The sequence below is a fragment of the Gymnogyps californianus genome, chromosome 26 (assembly GCF_018139145.2).
Source record: "Gymnogyps californianus isolate 813 chromosome 26, ASM1813914v2, whole genome shotgun sequence".
In the NCBI taxonomy this organism is placed as follows: Eukaryota; Metazoa; Chordata; class Aves; order Accipitriformes; family Cathartidae; genus Gymnogyps; species Gymnogyps californianus.
In genome coordinates, this window is record NC_059496.1 from 2,051,557 (window position 1) to 2,069,612 (window position 18,056).

General features: G+C 57.3%; 2 non-coding genes and 1 pseudogene across 2 annotated transcripts; 1 reads left to right on the forward strand and 2 right to left on the reverse strand.

Moving 5' to 3' along the window:
• The window catches only part of LOC127025989 (scavenger receptor cysteine-rich type 1 protein M130-like), a 272,619-nt pseudogene that overhangs the window by 52,417 nt on the left and 202,146 nt on the right, over positions 1–18,056 (forward strand).
• On the reverse strand, positions 4,641–4,712 carry TRNAA-UGC (transfer RNA alanine (anticodon UGC)). Its single transcript has one exon. It is a non-coding gene; the product is annotated as a tRNA-Ala (tRNA).
• On the reverse strand, positions 6,907–6,979 carry TRNAF-GAA (transfer RNA phenylalanine (anticodon GAA)). Its single transcript has one exon. It is a non-coding gene; the product is annotated as a tRNA-Phe (tRNA).

An 18,056-nucleotide genomic window follows, 5' to 3' on the forward strand; every position in this document is an offset into this window, starting at 1 on the left:
GAAGAGGTTTGGGGGAGCACAGTGGGGTCCCATTGGCTCTCTGCCTGTCCCTCTGCCAGCCCTGCCTCTATCCCCAGGCTCCAGGAGAGCTCAGGAGCTCTTCCCCGAGGCTGTGTACGAGGAGATCGGTTACAGCCCAGCATGGGAGAAGCAGGCGAGGTTTGGTCGCTCAGGTGGGTGTGGGTCCTCCCTGGAGGCACATCTGCAGGATACCCTTTCCCCTGGCCCCAACCCAGAGCTGATCCCCTGAAGCCCCCCAGCCCGTGGTCCCTGCAGCACTGGTGCCATGTGTTGTGTGGGGAGAGCATCCAGGTCCTGGGCCACTGGGAGAGGAGCTTTCTCCCAACCACCTTTCACCGTCCCAGCTGGACAGCCCCTCTCTTTCTGCCCCTGCACCCCATGTGACACCCAAGGAGGGAGGGAAGGGGCTGTCCTAGGGCACCTCTGGGAGCACCTTTGAGACAGGGTTTGTGCCAGGGGAGCAGGGTAAATTCCCAGCCCTCCTCCCATGCAGCCCCAGCTCTGTGGGTCCCCCTCCCCAGCAGCGCTGACCATGGGCCAGGTCAGTGGGGCTCGCTCCATAACACCCGCTGTGCATATCTCCAGGCTCTTCTTCAGAGGAGTCCCTGAGCCAGCTGCAGCCCTCCCCTGGGCTCAGCGAGGAGGAGGATGGTCTGGCATCAGCAGCAGGTAACGGAGGCAGCATGGGCTTCGTCTCCCTGCAGACATATGTTGGACAGAGGTGTCACTGAGTGTCAGTGTCAGAGATGGGGAGGACATGGGGTCTCCTGTGGCGCTGCCAACACCAGTGTCTCAGCCCTGTGTCCCTGCGCCTCCTCCCGTCCTCTGCTCTGCAGGACGTATCTTCTCACTGTCACCAACTCCCCTCTCCTTTCAGATGTTCTTGTCCTGGCCGCAGGTGAGCCAGCAGATGGCTATGATGATGCCAGGGAGGTTTCTGACCCTGGGGAGGACGCTGCCCCTGAGCAGGGCGAGTGGGAAATGTCCAGGGTGCCAGAGGAGGGAGCAGGGCCCAGGATGCACCCAGAGGTGAGAGGGAAATTTAGCACTGCTGGTTCCTGGGTGCCATCCCTGGTGGCACCCGAGTCGCTGCTGTCCTGAGACCCCAACCTCCTGGGAAGGGGGAACCTGCCCCAGGAGTTTTCCTTGGAGGGACTGGGGGTGGGAGAAGGAGCTGAATGTGGTGAGGAGCTGGGAGGAAGATGATGTACAGACCCCATGAGGTGAACTGCAATGTCCTGCCTTGCTGCCTGCAGGGGCCAGCCTGCGCTCCCGGACAAGTGTCGGGGTCCCCAGAGCTGAAGGAGACACCTTGTCCCTGTCCCTGGCGAGCATGGGCTATGATGATGCTGAAGAGGTGTCTCTGGCACATCCCCGTGAGGACACAAAGGCTGTGACAGTGGAGCTCTGTGCACAACAGTCCCTGAGCCCCAGGACAGGAGAGCCCATCCCTGCTGTGCAGCTGGGTGCAGCCGGGAGGGAGGAGAGGTCTGTGCAGCTGGGAGAGCTGTGAGCACATGGGAACTGTCTCCCTTGACCCATGGGCAGCAGAAACCGCCTGGAGTTTCCTCTATTTGTATTCCCCTATTTCTGCTGTGCCTCCAGATTTCTTCTTATTAAAAGTCTCTGAGGGCTTTGACCCACAGCTGGTGCTTGCCTGCCCAGGTGGCGGGCTGTCTCCCTGAGGCTCACCAGGGGGAGCAGAGAAGAAGGACATGGCAGTGCAGAAGGGGCGCAGGGTCGGGGTCAGGCTGTGGGGCTGCGAGAGCCCATGGTCCCTGGGGAATAATCCTGCTGACAGAGACATTTCCATCCTGCTGGCCACAGGCACTTTCGAGTCCAAATGGCTCTCTGATAGGTCCCGTGATGCACCTCAGCGGCAGCACCCATTTCCTCACCGCGGGTTTCCAGCTGCTCTTTCCCCCTGCCTGGGCCCCGCTGGTCCCACAGCGCAGAGGCCATGACAGAGCTGCCAGGACAGGGGAAGCCCTGGGCTTTTGTCTCACAGAAGTGAGCGCTAAGGTGGCTGCAGTGCCCTGAACACCCCAGCCAGCCCCAGGTGGGATCAAGGCCCACAGATTACCTCCCACAATGGTCAGGAGGCAGCTCTGCTCCCCACTGCCCCAGCACAGGGTGCAGAGCCATGTTCAGGGACACGTGGGGCTGGGATTCCCTCTCCTCATGCTCTGCCAGGACCCATCTCCATTGCTCCTGCTGCCTTGGGCCCTCACAGACCCCGAGCACTACTGCCACAGCCACAGAGCTGCCTTCTTCCTGAGCAGGGGCTGTAAGGCCCCACGGCAGCCCTGGGACCCCCTCCTCCTGCTCCCCTCCAGCCCACACCCCTGCCCTCCTGCTGCCTTGCCAGGGGTGTCAGTTTGGATTTGTGTCGGGGCAGTACTTGTGGGCAGGTACAGGAGGGAGGGGAGCAGGGGAGATTGGGGCACCTTTCCCTCAGCGCTGTTGGAGGGCCAGAGGGATGGAGAAAGGATCCCCACGAGATGTGTGCTGTAGCCAAAAGCCGTGGTCCAGCCCCTGGCCTGAAGAAGGGCTCATCTGGGAGGATGCTCATGTGGGCACGTTTCCATGGCAGATGAGATTTTGTGTCCCTCCTCTAAAGCAGGTGCTGCTGGGAGCTGAGCCAGGGTCCCTCTCCCTTGGCCGGGGCTTTCACCTGCCCCTGCCCCGCAGAGAAGGCTCTTACGCAGGAGCCAGTCGAGGAGAAGGCTTTGACACCTGGGCAGGACCTGGCACCCAAACTGCCCTCCCTGCTCCCGCTGGTGGGTCTCCACACCCCTCTGCCTTTTCCCCAAAAGGCTCCTCTGCTGTGGGCTGGAAGGTGCATTTGCTGTCTGTGGCAGGCAGGGTTCCCTGTGGGGAGTTCCTGCAGCTCAGTACTGCTGCAAACAGCAGGATCTGGCCCTAGAGGAGAAGAGGGGAGGAGGCGGCTGTCGCCAACATCCTCTCCCACTTCAGCATTGCCCCATTCCCTGCCGGGAGCTCCACCACCCCTGGGGTGACGCTGGGGGGTTCTGGGGGAAGCCCAGGCTCACACACCCCTTTGCCCCATACCCTGGAGCCTTCCTGCTGGCAGCCCCCATGGGAGAGCAGCGTTCCCAGGGCCAGATGCCCACGATGATGGGTGACATACATGGGCACTGCAAACACAGCCTCCATCCCCTGGAAAACTCCCACTGGGGCAAGCTCCAGCCCTGCATCTCAGAGAAGTAAGGTGAAGTGAAGTAAAGAAGAAGGGGGGAGTGTTATCTTCTGAACACAGGATGGTGGGGGTCTATGGGCAGCATGGACACTGACCAGCAGAGTCAAGGTGCCCCAAGTGGGGACCAGGGCACAGAGCCCAGTGCCTGTCCCGTGCCACCTCACCGCCAGCTCTGCCCTCCCGTAGGTGTAATATTTCTCCCTTACTCTGGCACCTGGCAGAGCTTTGCCTCCTCCTCCTCGGGGAGATGAGCCACAGGCCTGTGTGTGCTTGAGGGGCAGCACACCTCAGCAGACAGTACCTGTTTCATGGCATTTTGGGACCTGAACAGTCTGGCCCTGCGGGCTGGGTCCATTCTCTGCAGCAAAGCAGGATTGTCACTGTGCCCCAGATCTGTGGTTTCTCCTGCAGCTCCCGAGGACCTACCTGAGGGGGGGTCACAGTGAGACCCCAACTCTCAGCACTGCTGCCCCATGCTGGGCAGAGCATGCCTGTTTAAAGTCCACAGGAGAGCAACCTTATTTCTGAGGCTGGGCTCACCGCTCCTGGGGGCTGGGCACCCTGCAGTGAAAGTCCATGTCTCATACCCCATTTTGGTTACAGGTGTTATTGCCAAGGGAGCAGCCAAGGCACCATCTCCTGGCCCTCACTGCCTGTGCATGGCAGTGGACAGGCCTGTGCCTCCCCAATGCCATCAGCACAGGGTGGACAGAGACACCAAACACCCCAGGAGCAAGAGCTGGGCACCGGCCCTACCAGTCCCACCTCAGCAGGGCTGTGCCTGACCTCAGCAGCTCCAGGTTCCCTGAGCTGAGGCTCTGCTCAAGCCACGGTGATAGTGGAAGGAGAAGGACCTGGAGACAGGGTCAGCGTAAGAAATGTCATTCCTCCAGCTGGGAGACCCACAGCCCCGCTCAGGCTCGTCCAGCTCAGACACCCCTCCCTGCTGGCACAGAGGGGTGCTTCCCACATGGTATGGGATCTCCACCTGGAGACAGGACAATCTCAGACCCTTACCCCTGGAAAGCCACCAGGCCAGTGTGGCCCTGGTCCCACAGGACACCTGGGCTGGACCAGCACCCTCACACCACATCTCTCACTGCAGCCAGAAAGGATTCCTAGTGTGCTGCTGACCTCTGTCCCCTGCCTGAGATCTCCCCACAGACACACTCTGTGGGGTGGGTCTGTGGTGCAGGGCAGTGACCCGATCTCAGGTCCAGCACAGCTGCCTGCTTCTCCTCCAAGAGGGGGCTCAGCAGAGGCTGCGCACATAGCCCTCCTCACCTCACAGCCAAGCCCTGGGTGGGCAGGGCAGGCCCACAGGGTCGGGAGAGGACCAGTGCCCCAAGCTCTAACCCGCACCTGCCTGAGGCTGGGGATTCAGGGCAAAAACACCCCATGGAGATGCTGGGGATTGAACCCAGGACCTCCCTCATGCAAAGCGGGCGCTCTTCCACTGAGCTACATCCCCTTGACACTCGCCAGCAGGAGAGACCCTCTCCTCCCATAACATGTCTATGACAAGCACAGTCCTGTTGTCCCCTGGGTGCCCAGGGACCTCTGCAGAAAACAGCACTTGAACCCTTCTGAGATGGGGGAAGTCAGGACAGCCTCTCCGCTGGGGTCTGATTTTGGCACAGTGCTGCACTGCAGAGCGCAGCCCCTTCAACGTCTCTGCAGGGCAACGGGGCAGGAGGAGGCTCTTGCTCAGGCACTTCTCCCATGCTCTGGCCCACTCCAGGGTGGGTTGATGGAGAGGAAAACAACCCTGAGCCTCCTCTGACGCCCAGGGCAACACCCCTCTGGGCCGCATCTGTCCCCAACTCCACAGCAGGAGCCGTGCAACAGGGTGAGGGAAATGCCCTCCCTGAGGGGAGGTGCCCCCAGCCTCTGATGGCACCCCAGGGCATGTGGTGGAGGAGACATGGGGGCAGAAATCTTACATCCTCCTCCTCCAGGCACTGGGCCTCCCCCTGCACCCCTCTGTCCCCCAACATCCCTGGAGGTGAGCTGAAGGGCAGGCTTCCACCTCCATGGGGCTGCGCATGTGGCTTGGGCTCAGGGACCTTCCCACTCCTTCAGCACTGAGGCCTGTCCTGACAGCAAAGCAGTGCCCTGGGACAGCCCTGGCTGGGGTCTCTGTGGCAGGGTGGCTGAGCGTGTTCAGCTGTTAACTCAAAGGGCGATGGTTTGACCACACGCAGGGATGGTGTCCCCATGGTGGTACAGCTGGGGCAATTGTGTTGCCCAGTGCCATAGATTTTTCCCCGTGCCATAGATTTTTTTCCTGCTGAGCCCCTGCCTGGCAGAGAGGGTTTGGGGGAATCAAAACCAAACCACAGTCACCGTGAATTTCTGGAGTGGTTGAGTGGAACTAAGGGGATGGACTGCTCATCTATTCTGCTTTGCACACATGGTCCTCAAAGCCCATCCTCGGCAATGACTTTCCCATTCTTGCTCAAGAAAGACCTAGAAGGACTCTTTTGGAGAAATGACAATCCTGCAGGCACTACCCCTGTGGCCAAGTATTTTCAAGCTCACGCTCAAAGCTGGCAAGACAGTAACTTTGCTTGTTCAGATGGTCTCTCCCTCTCCCCTCCTCCCCTTGCGCTCAGGCACAACAAAAGCCAGACTTCCCTGGAGGTGCATGCCTGGGGAGCCGGCTATGAGGCAGCAGAACTGCACGGGGTTAGAACATGCACGTTGCTGTGGGACTATAGGCCAGTCTGTGCCATTCCTTGGCCTGAGTGGGTGACTGGGGAGAGGCTGAGACTGAAGACAGAGGGAGATGTCCTGGGTCAAAGTTGTCACTGTGTTCCTGATGGGCGAGAAGGGTTCTGTAGCAGCAAGAGGTTGCAAGAGGGGAGCCCAGCAGCTTGTTGGAGCTCATGAGCAGGTCTTTCTTCCTCTGGGAAGGGACTGATGGCTGTGAAGGGCTGCAGCTGAGCTGGACACTCCAGTCTGGTGGGTGAGCAGATTTGGGTATGGAAACTGGGGACAGCTGAGACACTTGTGCTGTGAGCCCTGGGTTTGGTGCTGAGAGAATGGAGAACACAGAAGCATGTGTGATGCTCAGGAAATGCAGAGGGAGGTAAATTTGGAGAGCAAAAATGACATCCAGAGGTTGAACTGGGGCTGTTTGGAAGTCACCATGTGAGAGTTGGTGACCTTCCATGCTAGACCCCAGGGGAGCCACGGCTGGCATTTCTGTCCCGACCTGTGCCCCTGCAGCAGCGAGGAGCCAATGCAGAGGGATGTTCATGTGGGGCCCCAAGGGGTCCCCCTGTGCTGCGTGTCTCCCTGCCGATGCCCAGAGAGGAGCACATCTGTGTTTCATCAAACATTGCAGCAGGGGGGCAAAGGGGGCCAAGAAACTCTGCTCAGGGCAGCTCGTGACTGGACAATTCAGGAGCCAATGCATCACAAGGGACCATCCTCAGCATGGCTTTGTCAGCTGTCCCTGGCACATCAGAGGTCTCGCTGTGACAGACCTCTGGAGGGAGGATGCTGCCATTCAGGCCTCAGCGCCAGGGAGTGCCTCTCCCTGGGACTGGGGGGCGGTGGCCTCCCCCATGGGCAGTACGCTCTGCTCTGGGAGAGCATCCTGCTGGGGCAGGATGGAAGAAGGCAGATAGGTTCTGCAAAAATCAAAGGGAGAAAATCATTGCTGAAGCCCGGGGTTGAACCAGGGACCTTTAGATCTTCAGTCTAACGCTCTCCCAGCTGAGCTACTTCAGCCCTGCCCCAGCAGCCCTTGTCCCAATTCCACCCCTGCCAGGCCACAGGCTGGCACACACGAGGAGAGCTCCTTGGGGACATTCCTAGGAAAAAGCTGTGCCCAGCACCGGGCACAGTTGGACCTGGCCTCTCCCTGCCTCCATGGCCAGGTGGACTCCAGGTGTGGGGTGGATGCCAGCCTACAGTAAGAGCACCAAGATATGCCTCAGGCCTCAGTTACAAAGGTGATGGCAGTGAAGGCAAGCGGGCAGGCCAGGCACAGGCAGCTGCAGAGGCTGAGGGTGGAAGAAGTGTGGGGTTGGTGGAAGACCTCTCTCATAGGGAAGAGAGGGCCCAGGGGAGGCAGAGCTTTTGCTGGTGCCTTAGGCTTTTCCTTCATTCTTGCATGAGCAAGAGTCTTTTCTTCAATGTTTGGAGATGATATTTAGGGGGAAAGAAGGCTTGAAAACCTCCAAGGATTGGGACTGCACAACTTCTCAGGGCAACCTCTTCCAGTGCATAAGTGACCTCATGGTTATGACCTCATGATCCTCATGGTCTTCATCTCCTGCCTGAACATTCTTTCAACTTTTGTCCCTTGCCTCTCATCTTCCCACCATGCACCACGATGAAGAGCCTGGCTCTATTTTCTGAATTGCCTCATAGGTACTGGAATGCTCCCATGAGGTTTCCCAAAGCCTTCTCATCTCCATACTGAACAGTGTTCCCTCAGCCTTTCCTCAGGTGGAAAGTTCTCCAGCCCCCTGTATTGGTGCCCCTTCACTGAACTTGCTCCAGCTGATCAATGTCTTTCCTGTACTGGGGGCAGGAGGTGCGCCCAGCTAGAGGAACTCCTCCGCTTAGTGACAGAGCTCCAGGAGGAGGTGAGTAGGTTGCGGAGTATCAGGGAGTGCGAGAGAGAGATAAGACTACGAGAATCGCACCCTGCCTTCCCTGGGACAGGCCCAACAGGCAGACAGGATGCATGAAATGGAGGATTCCCTATCCTCTCTCCGCCTGCCTGAACACAGGGACTTAAGGGATAGGGGGCAACGGCGACAAGTTCCTGCCCGGCACAGCAGGCGCATCTCCTCTCTGACGAGACCCCACCCTCCCAGATGCCCTTGCACAATAGGTACAAGGCTCTGCAAGTGGCACCGAACAATAACAAGGACGATGGTTCATCTAGCTTGGAGGTGTCACTGAGGTTAAGTCGGCCTACACCCTGCGTCAAAACTGCTTCCATAAAGAAAAAAAGACAGAGGTAGCAGGGCTCATTGGAACAGCTTTAAACTAGAGTTGAAGGGGGAAAGGGATAAAAGCAGGCTCCCTAGAGATAAGCCTGGGGGCAGCACACCAGTGTTTGATGGAACAATGGGCTAGCGAGGTCCTTTGGTCTGCCATCTCAGTGGAGGTAGGGGATGGAGATCCATGCGGCAGCAAAGATGGAAGGGTTATGGATGTGTTAGAAACCACGGAAGCGCCTGAGAATGGTCACATAGGAATGATGGCTTCTCCCCCCAAAAAGGGGGCGGGATTGATAGCCCAACTGAAGTGCATCTACATCAATGCAAGCAGCATGGGCAACAAACAGGAGGAGCTGGAAGCCATTGTGCAGCAGGAAAACTATGATCTTGGTGCCATCACAGAAATGCCATGGTGGGATGACTTGCACAACTGGAGTGCTGCAATGGATGGCTATGAACTCTTCAGAAGGGATAGGCAAGGAAGGAGAGGCGGTGGGGTAGCCCTGTATGTTAGGGAGTGTTTTGACTGTCTAGAGCTTGATGATGGTAATGACAGGGTTGAGTGTTTCTGGGTAAGAATCAGGGGGAAGGCCAACAAGGCAGATATCATGGTGGGAGTCTGTTGTAGACCACCCAGCCACGATGAAGAGGCAGACGAAATATTCTCCAAGCAGCTGGGAGAGGTCTCACAAGCGCTAGCCCTTGTTCTTGTGGGGGAGTTCAACTTACCAGATGTCTGCTGGAATGCAGCAGAGAGGAAACACTCTCGGTGGTTCCTGCAGTGTGTGGAAGAGAACTTCCTGACACAGCTGGTGAGGGAGCCAACTACAGAAGGCGCCCCACTGGACCTGTTGTTTGTGAACAGAGAAGGCCTTGTGGGTGATGTGATGGTTGGAGGCTGTCTTGGGCATAGCGATCACAAAATGATAGAGTTTTTGATTCAAGGAGAAGTAAGGAGGGGGGTCAGCAGAACTGCTACCTGGGACTTCCGGAGGGCAGACTTTGGCCTGTTTAGGAGACTGGTTGACAGAGTCCCTTGGGAGGCAGTCCTGAAGGGCAAAGGAGTCCAGGAAGGCTGGGCATTCTTCAAGAAGGAAATCTTAAAGGCACAGGAGCAGGCCATCCCCATGTGCCGAAAGACGAGCCAGCGGGGAAGAAGACTGGCCTGGCTCAACAGAGAGCTTTGGCTGGAACTCCAGGAAAAAAAGAGTTTATGACCTTTGGAAGAGGGGGCAGGCCACTCAGGAGGACTACAAGGATGTCCTGAGGTTATGCAGGGAGAAAATTAGAAGGGCCAAAGCCCAACTAGAACTTAATCTGGCTACTGCCATAAAAGACATTAAAAAATGTTTCTATAAATACATTAGCAACAAAAGGAGGGCTAAGGAGAATCTCCATCTTTTATTGGCTGCAGGGGGAAACAGAGTGATGGAGGATGAGGAAAAGGTTGAGGTCCTTCAAACCTTCTTTGCTTCAGTCTTTAATAGTAAGACCAGTTGTTCTCTGGGTACCCAGGCCCCTGAGCTGCAAGACAGGGAGCAGAATGAAGCCCCCATAATCCAAGGGGAAAAGGTTAGTGACCTGCTACACCACTTAGACACACACAAGTCTATGGGGCCGGACGGGATCCACCCAAGTGCACTGAGGGAGCTGGCAGAATTGCTCACCAAGCCACTTTCCATCATTTAGCAGCAGTCCTGGCTAAGTGGTGAGGTCCCAGTTGACTGGAGGTTAGCAAATGTGATGCCCATCAACAAGAAGGACTGGAAGGAGGATCCAGGGAACTACAGGCCTCTCAGTCTGATCATGGTGCCAGGGAAGGCTATGGAGCAGATCACCTTGAGTGCCATCACACGACACGTACAGGACAACCAGGCGATCAGGCCCAGTCAGCATGGCTTTATGAAAGGCAGGTCCTGCTTGACTAACCTGATCTCCTTCTTTGACAAGGTGACCCGCTTAGTGGATGAGGGAAAGGCTGTGGATGTTGTCTACCTAGACTTTAGCAAAGCCTTTGACACCATTTCCCTCAGCATTCTCCTGGAGAAACTGGCTGCTCATGGCTTGGAAGGGTACACTCTTCGCTGCGTAACAAACTGGCTAGCTGGCCGGGCTTCAAAGAATTGTGGTGAAAGGAGTTCAATCCAGTGTTGGCGGCTGGTCACAAGAGGTGTTCCCCAGGGCTCAGTATTGGGGCCAGTTCTGTTTAATATCTTTATTAATGATGTGGATGAGCGGGTCGAGTGCACCCTCAGTAAGTTTGCAGATGACAGCAAGCTGGGCGGGAGTGTTGATCTGCTTGAGGTTAGAAAGGCTCTACAGAGGGATCTGGGCAGGCCGGATCGAGGGGCCGAGGCCAATTGTATGAGGTTCCGCCAGGCTAAGTAAGTGCTGCGTCCTGCACTTGGGTCACAACAATCCCATGCAACGCTCCAGGCTTGGGGAAGAGTGGCTGGAAAGCTGGCCAGCAGAAAAGGACCTGGGGCTGTTGGTTGACAGCCAGCTGAAGATGAGCTAGCAGTGTGCCCAGGTGGCCAAGAAGACCAATAGCATCCTGGCTTGTATCAGAAATAGTGTGGCCAGCAGGACTAGGGAAGTGGCTGTCTCCCTGTACTCGGCACTGGTGAGGCCGCACCTCGAATACTGTGTTCAGTTTTGGGCCTCTCACTGCAAGAAAGACATTGAGGTGCTGGAGTGTGTCCAAAGAAGGTCAAAGAAGATGGCGAAGGGTCTAGAGAACAGTCCTGTGAGGAACAGCTGAGGGAGCTGGGGTTGTCTAGTCTGGAGAAAAGGAGGCTGAGGGGAGACCTTATTGCTCTCTACAACTACCTGAAAGGAGGTTGTAGCGAGGTGGGGTCAGTCTCTTCTCCCAAGCAGCAAGTGATAGGACAAGAGGAAATGGCCTCAAGGTGCACCAGGGGAGCTTTAGATTGGATATTAGGAAAAATTTCTTCACCGAAAGGGCTATTAAGCATTGGAACAGGCTGCCCAGGGAAGTGGTTGAGTCACCATCCCTGGAGGTATTGAAAAGATGTGTAGATGTGGCATTTAGGGACCTGGTTTAGTGGTGGACTTGGTAGTGTTAGGTTTACGGTTGGACTCAACGATCTTAAGGGTCTTTTCCAACCTAAATGATTCTATGAGCTGATGATTCTATGTCTACAGCCTATAGAGAAAGAGGTGCAGGTGTGGGACACCGTCAGATATCCTGTGGTGGAGACTATAGAGGGATGAAGAAAGTCTGAGAAGCCCCCAACACAGATCAGCTCTTTCTTCCCTTGGCTCTGGCTGTTGTCTCTGCCACTGATGCCTATGATCAAGCACCTTCTCCTTACAGCGCTAGGGTCTCACTGCCTCTCCTTTCCCGCCTGGGAGCCTGGGAGGGATTGTACCGCAGTCCTGCTCTTGGCATTGCACATCCACACATCACACTGCCCCAGGAGGAGCAACATGTGAGGGAAAAGGATCTCCCTTCCCAGGGGCTGGGGGTCAGGGCTTGGCCCTTTGCCTTCAAGGAACACATGAAATTTTACTCAGAATCTGTTCCTTTACATTGCCTTTGTCTACTTGTCATCACTTTCTCCTGTTTTCTGCTCTAAGCAGCCCCTGGGGAAGCTTTGTCAGTAATGTCCCTCAGCGGGACCCATTAAGGCTCCAAGAAACTTCGGAGCTGGCATCTGACTTTGACTTTGACTTCTTGAGAAGTTTCTTCAACTTCCTCTCAGTGTCTGAGGTTCATGAACTCGGCACCAAACCCACCGGAGGGGTCATTAAAATGCCTTGGGCTGCTCCTCTGCTGCCAGGCTGTGCCGGACTCCTGGGAGGGAGGGAGCTCATGGCAAGTGGGCAGCACTGCAGAGAGACAGCTCTGCCCAGGAGCAGCTCCTCTGCAAAGCGCAGCAGGGCTGAGGGCACTGCCTGCAGGCACCGAGGGGAGAGGAGTGAGGCAGAGAAAGGTTTAAAGGCAGTCAGGAGTGGGGCAAGTGCTGAGGGCTCAAAGGAGGAGAAATCTTCGGGGCCCTTGACACAGTAAGTCTCTGGGTGCAGGGCAATGCAGCTGCAGTTTGTGGAGGGATCTCGTAAAGCTGGCATGGCCCACAGGAATCTCATTCCTGTATAGAGGAGGAGGACCTGCTCCAGAGCAGGGATCCCTGCTGCACCATCAGAGGACAGGGCATGACCGCTGCCTTCTCCCAGGGACGGCTGCAGGGCTATGAAGCTGGGTGTGCAGCCAGGGGTGCCCAGGGCTGTCCTTCAGAGCAGGGTCCCTGCACCCCAGGGGGCTGTGTGCTGGGGCAGGGACTCTGCCGCCTGCCAGGGTCAGCGCTCAGCCTGCCCGGGGAGCTCCCCATGGCGCTGTGGGGAGAAGCTGTGGGTGGAAGGAGAGACCCCCATCAGGGCAGGGTCCTTCTGCTGTCAGGAGGGTGCTGCCTGGCTCAGGGCTGCTCACAGCTGCACATCACCCCCACGACACTGGCAGAGGCAGCTTTTCAAGAAGCACATCAAGGCAAGGGGCTACCTGGAAGGAAAGGTGCTTTCCAGGGTCTGTGCTTTCGGTTCCCTCCTGTGGCTGGGGGGAACAGCAATGCGGCTGTCAGGTTTGGGCAAGAGAAGGAGACTCCTATGGCATGACACTGACAGATCAGTAGGTCTTTGAGGAACTGGATCAAGTTCCTTCACCCATTCATTGGCCAACAGAAAGCTCCCTCCTCTCTTCAGGGTTTCTCTGACCTGACTTGCCAACACAGAGATGCCCCTGGGCAGCGTCCTGCTGCCAGGAGGGGTCTTCAGGGCAGAGCTGAGCACACAGCGGGTGGGATGGGCTCTGTGAGCACTGACAGGGGGGAGATAAGGGGAAAGAGAAAGGGCTTCCGGCAGGGACAGCTCCAGGCACCAGAGGCCTTGGCAGGGAGGGAGAGAAACCGGCTGACAGCAACGACTGGTGGGGCGGGTACTTGGGCACTGCCCTGTTAGCCCTTCAGTGAACATGTGTTTTACCTACCAAGCCCCCCTGGTCTCCTCTTCCACCCAGCAGAGCCTCTGCCCTCAAGGCCCTGGGATCCAGGGCAGGAGCTGCCTCCTCTGCAGCCCCGAGCTCCAGCAGAGGAGACTCTCCTGAGCGCCCATCTCTCCCTCCCTCGCCTTGCCTCCCTTGGCAGAAGCATTGGGGCATTTCTCCTTCTTTCTCCACTTGCCCCCGCTGCTGCTGCTCTTGTTTTCAGGCTCTCTGGGGATGGGGGTCTCAGCTGCAGCTCAGCAACTGGCCCTGCAGCTCCTGCCATGAAGATGTCTCCATGGGAGCAAGATGCCCAAGCCCCCTTCTAGCCTGTGGCTCTCTGGGCAATGCTGTCTGTCCATGGGGTGGGGATAAAGCTGACTCTTTTTGCCAGACACCCCAGCTTCAAGGAATCAAAAAGCTCCTAGATCTTTCCTGGGGAGGGCAGGTTTAAACTGGATTCCTCTGCTCTCAGCAGTATCCAGTTTCCTTTCAAGGGAACAGCTGGGTGTGATCCTCCTCCAGATGGAAGAGGTGCAAGCCCAGGGCAGCTGAGAGCAAGTCTGATGGACAGGCTGGCTCTCCTCACTCTGCACTAAGGGTCTGCCCGTTTGCATCCCAGGACTTTCAGTGTAGCACTCGTAGCGTAGCAGAAATGCCAAGGCTGTCTGCCTTCAAAAAGCACTCCTCAGGTAGGACAGGGCAACAGGAGCAAAAGCCAGACAACCAAACCCCCACAGCTCTGCTCTGCAGGCGGGTGAATTGGGAGGGGCAATGCTGAAATCTCTTTGATTTCATGAGGGGATTTAAACAGCGATCGCTCCGGGTTCCTCTCTGCCTGTTGGTGCCACAGCAGGAGTGACTCCTCCAGAGCCCACAGCAGGATCCCTTGCTCCCCATTGCACCCTCAGCCACCAAAAAGCAGAGCTCCAGCCAGGAGCTGCAGGAAGGTCTCTCTGGAAGGGCAGAGGCTCGGGGGGTGGGGGTGGTTCTGTGAGAAATGGAGTAAGTTTTGCTCAGAGAAGTCAGTCCTAACCCTTCACTGCCTTTTCCTCCTTGGACAGGTCCCCATGCCCAGAGGAAGCAAATGTCCAACGGCAGCTCCACAACTGAATTTCTCCTCCTGGCGTTTGCAGACATGTGGGAGCTGCAGCTCTTGCACTTCTGGCTCTTCCAGGGCATCTACCTCGCTGCATTCCTGGGAAACGGCCTCATCATCACCGCCGTAGCCTGCAACCACCGCCTCCACACCCCCATGTACTTCTTCCTCCTCAACCTCTCCCTCCTTGACCTGGGCTCCATCTCCACCACTCTCCCCAAAGCCATGGCCAATTCCTCTGGGACACCAGGGCCATCTCCTACTTGGGAATTGCTGCACAGGTCTTTCTCTTTGTCTTTTTGATGTCAGCAGAGTTTTATCTTCTCACTGTCATGTCCTACAACCGCGACGTTGCCATCTGCAAACCCCTGCGCTACGGGACCCTCCTGGGCAGCAGAGCTTGTGTCCACATGGCAGCAGCTGCCTGGGGCAGTGGGTTTCTCCGTGCTCTGCTGCACACTGCCAATACATTTTCACTACCACTCTGCCAAGGCAATGCCCTTAACCAGTTCTTCTGTGAAATCCCCCAGATCCTCAGGCTCTCCTGCTCACACTCCTACCTCAGGGAACGTGGGCTTCTTGCTTTTAACGCTTTTCTATTTTCAGGTTGTTTTGTTTTCATCGTGCTGTCCTCTGTGCAGATCTTCAGGGCTGTGCTGAGGATCCCCTCGGAGCAGGGACAGCACAAAGCCTTTTCCACGTGCCTCCCTCACCTGGCCGTGGTCTCCCTGTTCCTCAGCACTGTAATGTTCGCCTACCTGAAGGCACCTTCCATCTCCTCCCCATCCCTGGACCTGGTGGTGTCATTTCTGTACTCGGTGGTGCCTCCAGCAGTGAACCCCCTCATCTACAGCATGAGGAACAAGGAGATCAAGGATGCCCTGAGGAAAGTACAGGAATACACATTGTTCCAGCTTTAATAAGGTGCCCACCATCCTCCTCTAACTCCCAGCAATTCAGGAAAATCCCAGCCTATCTTTTGTTCTTCTCTTTCTTTTGTATTTGTTTGTTAAACCTGTGAGAATATTCGTTGTCATTATATATTATTCATACAACTTCTTCTTAAGCTTAGAACCTTTTTTTTCTGTCTGGTAAACCTAATGTACATCAGGAACCAGGCTCTTTGCGTAGAGAAAGAAGCCAGAACGTAATCATTTGCCTCTGCTCTCATCTCTTTGATCTCCTCTGGAGCTTGGGGCCCAGCCCCAGCAGGCAGAAGGGATTCAGGAGCCAAGGGCCCAGCTGCCCCATGGACGAGCAGCCCCAGTGGCCCTCGGGGCTGCCCCTCTCCGCCTCGGTGGGCACTGCCTCTCTGCTGCCTGTGAGTTGGGGCAGCAGCTTCCCTGGAGCCATGGCCAAGGACAGCAGCAGGACGTGGCCTTTTCAGTGCTGCTCTCGCCTCACTTCCACACTCTCCCGCCGTACCCTTGCATTTGTGTTACCCCTAGGCTCTTGTGTAACTCCTGACAGTCCCGTTGTGTCCACAGTGGCATCCCTGTGGCTGCAGGCAGGAGCGGGCAATGGGAACCACTGTGTCAGAGCTGGCCTCCGTGCAAGCACCCCCATAACCAAAGGGGCTCTTCAGGGCAGGGCCAGAAGGCTGGAGGCCTCTTCCAAAGCTGGTGTCAGGAATACACCCAAGGAGCTGCTCCCTCAGAAGGACTTCTGCTCTTCTAGAGATCTCCACGGATTCAGGGGGACAAGCTCCGTGTCCCAGGGGGATCTGTTAGGGACCAAGGGCTGGACAAAGACCTCCCTTCTTGGTTGCACATGTCCATGCAGACAGCAACTGCTCTTTGATTTATCTGCCTGGCACTGTCCCACCTGCAGTGGGGCTGATGACAGATGCTGTCCTGGAGAGGAATTGGGAGCTGCCAGGGCTGCTCAGGGGATCTCCAGGGACCGTACGTGAGTGTGGGCGGGCAGTGAGTGGCACCTCATAAAAGGAGTGACCGTCCAAGGTGGAGTCTTCTGGAGGAAAAGGTGAACCTGAGGACACCATGGGCTAATGAGGGCCCTGCAATGCCAGGAGAGGCTGTGAGGAGCCAGAAGGCAAAGGGACACAAGACTGGAGAGTGGGTCAGGACACCCTCTTGGAAATCCCGCGGGCTGGATCTAGTGCAGACCTTCCTCGCCTTTTCTGCCAGTGGAGACACCCCATGGTCCTGCCTAGCCCCTTCCTTGGCCCTGGAGCCATCAAGGGAAGATGGAAAGGGCCTCAGCAGCAGCGAACCCCGTCTGCCTGGGTCTGCTTCCCTCCCCCAGCAGCACGGCCAGTGGAGGGTCACCCCGTGACCCCAGGGCACCATAGTCCCCTTGCTCTGCAGAGCAGCACCGCAAGCTTGGGGCCCTGCAGGGAGCACAGGGAAGGAGCCAGGAACAGCCGGCCAGGCCAGCACGGACACGCTCACCTGGGGAAGGCTCTCTGGGGAGCAGGGAGGACCCTGGAGAAGAGCAAGGGAGCATTTGTGTGCCTGCAGGGAGGAATGAAAGAAAAAGAGAAACCTCTTTCTGCAGGCCCCAGCTCAGGGCCTGTCACCTGCCCAGGACTCCTGTGCTGGCCTGGGGAGAGGGGCTGACACTGAGGGGGCACAGTCAGTGTGTGGTGGGCATCTCCTGGACCCGAGACCAGGAGTCCTCCACTTTCACTGACCTCCATTTCCTCATGCCGTGGTGAACCTCCACCCCTGGGGCTGATGGGGAGGCTGACACCCCTCCCTGCCCCCCAGCAGCCGCTGTGCCCTTCAGAGAGGCTGGGGCTGGGGGGTTAATGCCCAGAGCTCTGCAGCACCATGCAGCGGGCACTGCCATGGGGCCAGCCCACACTGGGCTGCTCTGCGGGGCTGGGCTGGGGAGCAGGCAGGGGAGGTGGGAAGAGCTGGGGAGAGGCTAGGTGGGGCTGGAAAGCGCCCAGGAGAGGACAACACCAATGTTAGCTTTGATGTTTGCCCATGCAGGGTGAGGACACGCTCCAGTGGGTGTGTGGTGCAGAGCCCAGACTCCTGGAAGGGAGCCGAGACATGCAGCTGCAGGAGAGAGGAGGCCGGTCTGTGCCCTTGGTGGCATGGATACACCAACAAGGTGCCCCAGGGCATTCCTCACCCCCCCAGCCTCTCCCATCGCATATTTCCAGCACTGGCCCCTCATCCCAGTTTATGGGTGGTTTTGCTCTGTGGCCATCTCCTTCCTCCTGCTGGTCTCGGTGCCTGTGTCGGGGGAAGAGCCAGCCCTGCCCAGCCTCTCTTCTTACCCAGACCTTGGCAGACCCCAGAGCAGACCTGTCTGTGAACCCTTGTGTGGGACACGGTTGGGGCTTGGCTGGGGCCAGGCACTGGGGGGCTGCAAAAGAAGGAGGGCTGGTGGGGATGGACACTGAGGTCTGCTATGGGGACTCTGGTGGGGGACATTTCCCCACCCCAAACACACCCTGTCCTGTGCAGTGTCCGATGAGGGGGGCCGTGGGAGCATGTGTTGGGCAGTGGGGCTGTGCTGGCGCAGGAACGGGTCACAGGTTGGAGCCCTAACACAACGATCAGGAGGTGGAAGCAAGGACAGGCTATGAAGGAGGAATTTAGAAAGATGACCTGAGCATGCAGGTCTGTGTTTAGGAAAGACAAAGCTCACCTGGAGCTGATGGGGGCTGCAGGCGACATCAAGAGCCAAATGAAGAGCTTCAGCCACTGTGTTTGCAGTAAAAGGCTGGACAAGGCACAGGCTGCTGAATGATGAGAAGGGGTTCATAACAGCAGACACAGA